A 7,099-nucleotide genomic window follows, 5' to 3' on the forward strand; every position below is an offset into this window, starting at 1 on the left:
GCCAACTACTTCAGGATGATGGGAAACATGGTTTAACCAATTGGTACATGAGCATGGGTCCATTGGCACGCTTCATTTGCTGTGAAGTGAGTCTCTTGATATGAGATGATGCTGTCTGGGATACCATGTCAGTGGATGAGACATTCTGTAAGTTTGCAAATGGTAGTTTGGGCAGAAGAATTGCATGCAGGGAAATCAAATCTGTTTCCTGAGTAATTTTCTAGTCTAACAAGAATAAAACGCTGCCCTTTCCATGAAGGAAGTGATCCTATATCAACATGCCACCAGGTTTCTGGTTGATCCCCCTATCCACTCCATCCCCACCCCCAGGTGAATGATCCCATCTCTTAGACTCAGTGTTAAGTCTCTGTTCCTGGAAGATTGGGCACTCGGCAATGGCAGTGGCCAAGTCAGTCTTGGTGAGTGCAAGTCCGTGTGGCTGAGCCATGCATAACCTCCATCCCTGCCACCATAGCCACTTTGTTCATGTGCCCATTGGGCAATGACAAGAGTGGCAGAGGAAAGAGGAGAACCAGTCTCCACCGTGTGTGTCATCGTATCCATGTGATTGTTAAAGTCCTCTTCTTCAGAGGTAACCCTTTAGTGAGTGGGACACAAATATCTTTATTTTGTGACCTATTGAGAGAGTTCTATCTACATAGTTCTTCTCCACACCTCCATGTCACTGATTTTCCAATCATATGCCTTTCAAGTCTCTGAACATCTAGTCAAGCATGAGTGTATGCTGTCACACATTTGTCCATTACTCCTTTCAAACAAACTGAAAAACCAGATGTACCACTCAAAGTTCTATGTATTGGTAGGATTTCCCTTCACTGCTGTCCTTCATGGAAGCTCCAGAAAGAGGCGGTATTGCCACTGCAGAACCATCAATAAATCAAGCACCAGTTTTCTGTCCTCAGTCAACTGATCATAAGGAAATCCCCATGAGGCCATAGGTGCAGGCTGGGAGAAACGCAGTCGTGTGACAGGGGGCACAACCAAATGTTGTGTTATGTCGCCTCCAAAATACAAGGAGTCCCAAAAGGTATTGTGTTTAAGTTTTAGTTGTTGGAGGGGGCCATGTGCAATAACTTATTTTCCCCTTTAATAGGGATATCTCAACATACCCCACACCACTAGACCCCTAAAAATTTCACTGAGATAGAAGACACCTAAATTTTTATCAAATTAAATCCCTACCCTCTAGCAGGCAGACGTTGTACCAATAAATCTAAAGTCATTGATAATTCTTCCCTATTCGGTTCAATCAGCATCGTGTTACCAAATGGACCAGTGTAACATTTTGTGGATGGGAAAGCTAATCAAGGTCCTATAGACTAAATTAAGGCATAGTCTAGGAAAGTTCACATAACTCTGAGAAATGTAAAAGTGTATTGTTGTTCTTGCCAGCTGATGGCAAACTGCTTCTCATGGCTCTTTGAGTTGAGAAAAAGGCATTGGCCATATCAATAGCTGCATAGCATGTACCAGAAGAAGTATCAATTTGCTCAAGCAATGACACCATATCTGGAACAGCAGTTGCAATTACAGTCACTACCTGGTTAAGTTTATGATAATCCACTGTCCTTCATCAATATACATCTGATTTTTGCACAGACCAAATGAATGAGTTAAATGGCAATGTGGTGGGAATCACCACCCCTGCATCCTTCAAGTCCTTGATAGTTGCGCGGATCTCTGCAATCCCTACAGGAATGTAGTGTTGATTTTGGTGTACTATTTTCCCACAAAGATGTAGTTCTAGAAGCAGTTCTAATGGTTTCCATTTGCCTTTTTCTACCATAAAAGTCCATATTCCACATTGCAGGGATACAATATGGGGGTTCTTTCCGTTTCTTAGTATGTCTATTCAAATAAGGGAATTTTACTACAGGATGGCTTTGGGAATCCATTTTGCTCACTGTGAGATGGACCTGAGCTAAAACTTTAACTTGACTTTCAGACACTCCCACTCTTAATGCGTGTTCAAAGCATTTGGTGTCTGTATTAGTCTAGGTACTTTGGAGAAACAAATCCACAGCAACTCATGTATAAGAGAGAGTTTTATGCAAAGAAAATGTGCATCACGAAAACATCCCAACCCAATGCTGCTCAAGCCCACAAGTCCAACATTAACCCATACCCAACACCAGTCCACAAAGTCCTTCACCTCACAAAACAGAGGCAATGATGCCGACTGCAGGAGGAAAGCTGAGTCAGTGAACGTGTAAGCATCTCAGCACTGGCAGAGGTCTCCACACGGCTGCTCCAGCACCCAGGGCTGCATCGGGATAGGTCCATGTAGCTTCTCCTTGGGGATGTCTTGTAGGAAGTCAATCTTGCAAGCTGAAGCAGGGAACTGCTAAGGCAGCTGCACCCTGGTGCAACCATCACAAAACAAGAGACCCGAGAACTAGAAAGGCGAGGCTTCACCACCCATTTATCCCTCCGCCTTTCAACCAGCACCACATGTGATTATCGGCCAGGCTGGCACAATTAACTAACTCAGTGTCTCTTGGGATTGATGTCAATTTAGAATCAGTGTCCAATAATCACCCAAAAAGTCTGAGTATTTCTTTTTTCCCAGTGAAGAGTCACTTTTGTGAAAGCCTTCACAATCACATTTTAGGGAAAACTAACAGAAAGATAAACAATGGAAACCCCTGCTGGTGTAGTGGGGTCCTGCCTTAAAGGGACCTGGTCTCTCTTTCATTCAGGGGGTTGTGGGTCTGTATACTGACTCAAGTCTCGGAATTTATTGAGGGGTAACGACTCTGTGTTCTGATGAACTGAGTTAGATTGTCATGCACTGGAGCTAGAGTTTTTCTGCTTTATAGGTCAAGTAAATATTTGATAGGTTTCCCATCTTTTTCACTCTCAGGGACACTCTGCCTAAGTATCCAATGCCATAGGTTCATACCAGTCAGGCTGTTCTGATTACTATTATTACTCTGCTGCCCACTTTGTTTTGGTCAATTGAGTGCTAAAACTTGGGTCCTATCCTCACAGGGCACAAGCAGTCCCATTTCAGGCAAGTATATTAATTTGCTCAGGGCAGCTCCCACCATTGAACCTGGCTGATATAAAATAACAATCATGAATGTCTTCAGAAATGCTGGGACTTTCTTCACAAATTGGTTTCTTATTGTTTGGGTAGGAGGTATGTCCTCAGAGCAATCTTTTTGTGGATCTATGGGTTTATCCTGATGAATCCACACTAACATGATGCCAATTTCCCTAAACCTTTGGATGCCTTCTTCTGTAGCTTATCAAGACAGGTCTGGTACTTTAACTTGACTTAGGGTAGGCCATCTTGAAATCTATGCTTTAGCCAACTAACCAAATAAATTATTTGATCCTCTCTTAAGCTCTCAAGTCCAAATATTGAATAAAGAATCTGTACTTAGTCAATAAACTCAGACCAATCCAACTTATGTGCCTTGGTGGCAGTGGTTACAAGTTGGGCGGCTAACTGTGAGGTCATGAATTTGAAATCACCAGGGGTGACATGGTAAAAAGATGAAGCTTTATACTCCCCAAAGAGTTAAAGTCTCAAAACCACATAGGGTCAGTTATTAGGGTTTCCATGAGTCAGAATTGACTTGATGGCAGTGAACTGCGTTTAATCCAATTTACGTACCTTTCACCATTATCCCATACTGTGTTAGTCTGTGTTGACTAGAGAAACAAATTCATAGACACTCATATGTGTATAAGAAAAAGCTTTATATATAAGAGCAATTGAATAGTGAGAAAACATCCCAGTCCAGTCCAGATCAAGTCCATAAGTCCGATATTGCCCATATGTCCAACACCAATCTATAAAGTCCTCTTCAGACTCATGAAACACATGCAATGACATCGAATTCAGGAAGATCACAGGCCAGTGGATGGAAAGTCTTGTGGATCCAATGGCAGTGTAAGCATCTCAGCACTGTGGTTCTTCCAGCTCCCAGGATCTGGCTGCATCAGTGTAGCTCCATCAGACTCATCATCAGTAATGTCTCTCAGGGAATGAGCATGTGTCCCACCTCCAATTGCAACCTGATTGATAGTCTAGACTCCACCCCTTCACTCTTAAGTCTCAAGCTGGCAACAGATTATGTAACTGCCACACATACCCTTAATCATTCCCAAGCATATTCTCCAGATTTCTGTCTGTAAATATTAGAAAACTCTAGCAGTTATTTGGGAGTATAGCACACATCTTCCTGGGTCACCATCTGGACTCCTTTGGGAACCTACAGTGACTTAAGTCTAGTTATAGGTCTAGAGGCAATAATGGGTTGAGAGGGTGTTTCCTGGGAACCTGAGATATTATTTGTAAGGCATCTGCCTCAGGCTGTATCTCCAGATACAGCAAGCAGACTTGATTTAATCCCCCCAAATGTGAATCGGTGGAGGGTAATGGTTTTGCTGAGAGTGGATTAATCTCTTCAGATGGGAGAGTTGGTGCTGGTGACTGGAGAGGCTTGATGGAGTCTTGATGCTCAATGTCTCCATCCCAAGTTTACTGGTTCTCTTTCTTTCCAATTAGTGCTCTCATTTTAATAGCAGCCACCTTTCTAGGTTGAGAATTAAGCTGGCATTGTATTTTAGCTAGCTGTATGAATAGATGCTGGGTTTGGTTTTTAGCAATAAAAGTTCTGTTACTAGAGGCTTTCTTCCATGGCAAGCAGAAGCTTTTAGTTCATACAGTGAGGCCCCACCGTGACTTGCTTTGTCACGTTGTGCTACAGGCCTCCGCTGCACTTCACCAAACCTTCCTTTCTAGCATTTACTTCTTTGGTCTTTGGGTCTAGTGGCCCTGTGAGTTGGGAAAACATCCAGTATATTAATTGACCCACAAAAGTGATTCGAAATGAGGTCTCTGTGTACCTGTGTGGACTGCTTTGGTCTTCTGATTCCTTTTCAATATTTAGACTTATCAATTTATATAGAGAGGGGTAACCTCCCAAAAAACAGATTTTTTTCAAAGCTATGTATTTAAATTTTTTTTTACAAAAAAGCATCACCTTCAAATAACTCTCCATTACATTTAATACATTTGTCAAATCTGCAATTCCATTCTTGGGAACATTTTTCAAACTCATCTGTTTGGATGGCTGACAGCACCTCCCTCGTTTTTTCCTGTCACCTCTTCTACATCATCAAATCACTGTCCTTTCATGTCCCTCTGCATTAGCAGAAACAAAAAGAAGTAGCACAGAGCAACATCAGATGAGTAAGGTGCGTGGGACAAGAAAGCATGCTGTTTTTTGCCAAAAGCTGGTGCACTGAGATGGCTGTGTGAGTGGGTGCATTGTTGTGGTGGCAAAACAAGTCCCCTGTCTGCCACAAATCAGGCCTTTTTGTTGCGCATTGTTACACAGTCTTTTCCGAACTTAAATAGAAAGCTTGATTTACAGTCTGATGTAGTGGAGCGAACTCCAAATGCACTATAAGTCAACATTTTTGTCCTTTCGGGAAGTTAATAGATGTCCAGAATGAGGTTTCTTATCAATCAACATTTCACCTTTTTTGACTGAAAAAACCACTAGTACGCTTGAGTTTTTCACATAGCACTGTTTTTGTAAACTGTATCCAACATTACAACAATTTCTACAGTATTTTTCCCAAGCAGGAAACAAACTTTCAAAGCTACACGCTATTCTCTTAAATTGGCTATGACGCAAAAAAAGGTTCAAGCGAAATTGCTTTTACAAAGCAATCCACAGTGACCAGAGAGAAACTTTCCAGGCGATTCCACTGGGTGCACTAACTCAGAGCAAGTTGTGCGATGCTTGCCTAGTGGGAAAAGTGCATACTACAAAAGCTCTGAATATATGTATGAATATATATATATATTCATAAGTGACAAGTGTCCTGGTTTTCCTTCTCTAGAGAACCCTGCTTTATACATGATCACTGGCCATTTGGGAGATGCAAATCACAGTAATGATAAGATATTACTTTATATCAACAATAGTCCAATTTTAAAACAACAATAGCAGAGAACAACCAATGCTAGACAGCATGCTCTGCTATTGGACTTGTAAATATGAATAGTCATTGGGGACAGTGATATGGTGGTACCTAACCCAACAGTATCTTTGCAAGATGTGGGGTCCAGCCCCACAAACAAATGGGGTCCTAGGGAGACAATGGTGCAATTATAGAAAAAAGGAGATAATAAACAGGACACAGAGTACTAATCTCCAATGTTTCAAGTTTATTCAACAATGGAGTTCTATAGTAATGAGGCCTCATGTCTCCAGTTAGCACATACACAATAGAATAGGCAATGTTTGAATCTTGGACATCCTGAGCTCTTTACGGGAACACTTCCTGATAAGTATTGGGCATTCAAGAGAAAAAAGGAGCACATCTCTCCCGGAGTGAGAGGGACAAACGAATCTAACTGCTCTTAAAGATAGGCAACCTTTAGCTTCATAGTGAGGAACCAGGCACCTTTAGGAGACAACTTTATATTAGCATTTAATGGAGGGCACTTGTGGAGTAATCTCTATCTGGAGAATGTGTATTTGGCATTATTTAGAGGAGGTTTTCCTCTAAACACTAGTGCTGGTCTCCTAAGTCCTATGGTCATGAGTGCAGAGATTAGGCTGCTTACACTTTCTTCCAGGTTCCCAGGTTCCCACAGCTAGACATATATATCCCAAAGAAGTAAGAGATAGAACATGAACAGACATATACTCTCTCATGTTCATTGCAGCACAGATCACAATAGCAAGAAGCTGGAAACAGCCCAAATACCCATCAGTAGAAGTATGGATAAGAAACTCTCATACATACACACAATGGAATATTATTAGTCCTATAAAAAGTGATGAAACCATGAAATATATCATGACATGGACAACCTGGAAATCATTATGTTGAGTAAAGTTAAATCAATCACAAAAAGGACACATCTTGTATGAGTCCATTAATATAAAAATAAACACCAAGAAAAAGGCCGGTGTGGTAGCTACATAATCTCATGTCAACTTGATAAATAGAGGGAAAGGGTGGCATCTAGCCTGTCAGACAGAACACAGTCTGATGATGTAGGCATGGCCTTCTCATGAGGATTCTGGGAACTTCCTCTCTTTCT

This window comes from Echinops telfairi, unplaced genomic scaffold (genome assembly GCF_000313985.2).
Source record: "Echinops telfairi isolate 266 unplaced genomic scaffold, ASM31398v2 ScPeMD7_7465;HRSCAF=8503, whole genome shotgun sequence".
Taxonomy (NCBI): domain Eukaryota; kingdom Metazoa; phylum Chordata; class Mammalia; order Afrosoricida; family Tenrecidae; genus Echinops; species Echinops telfairi.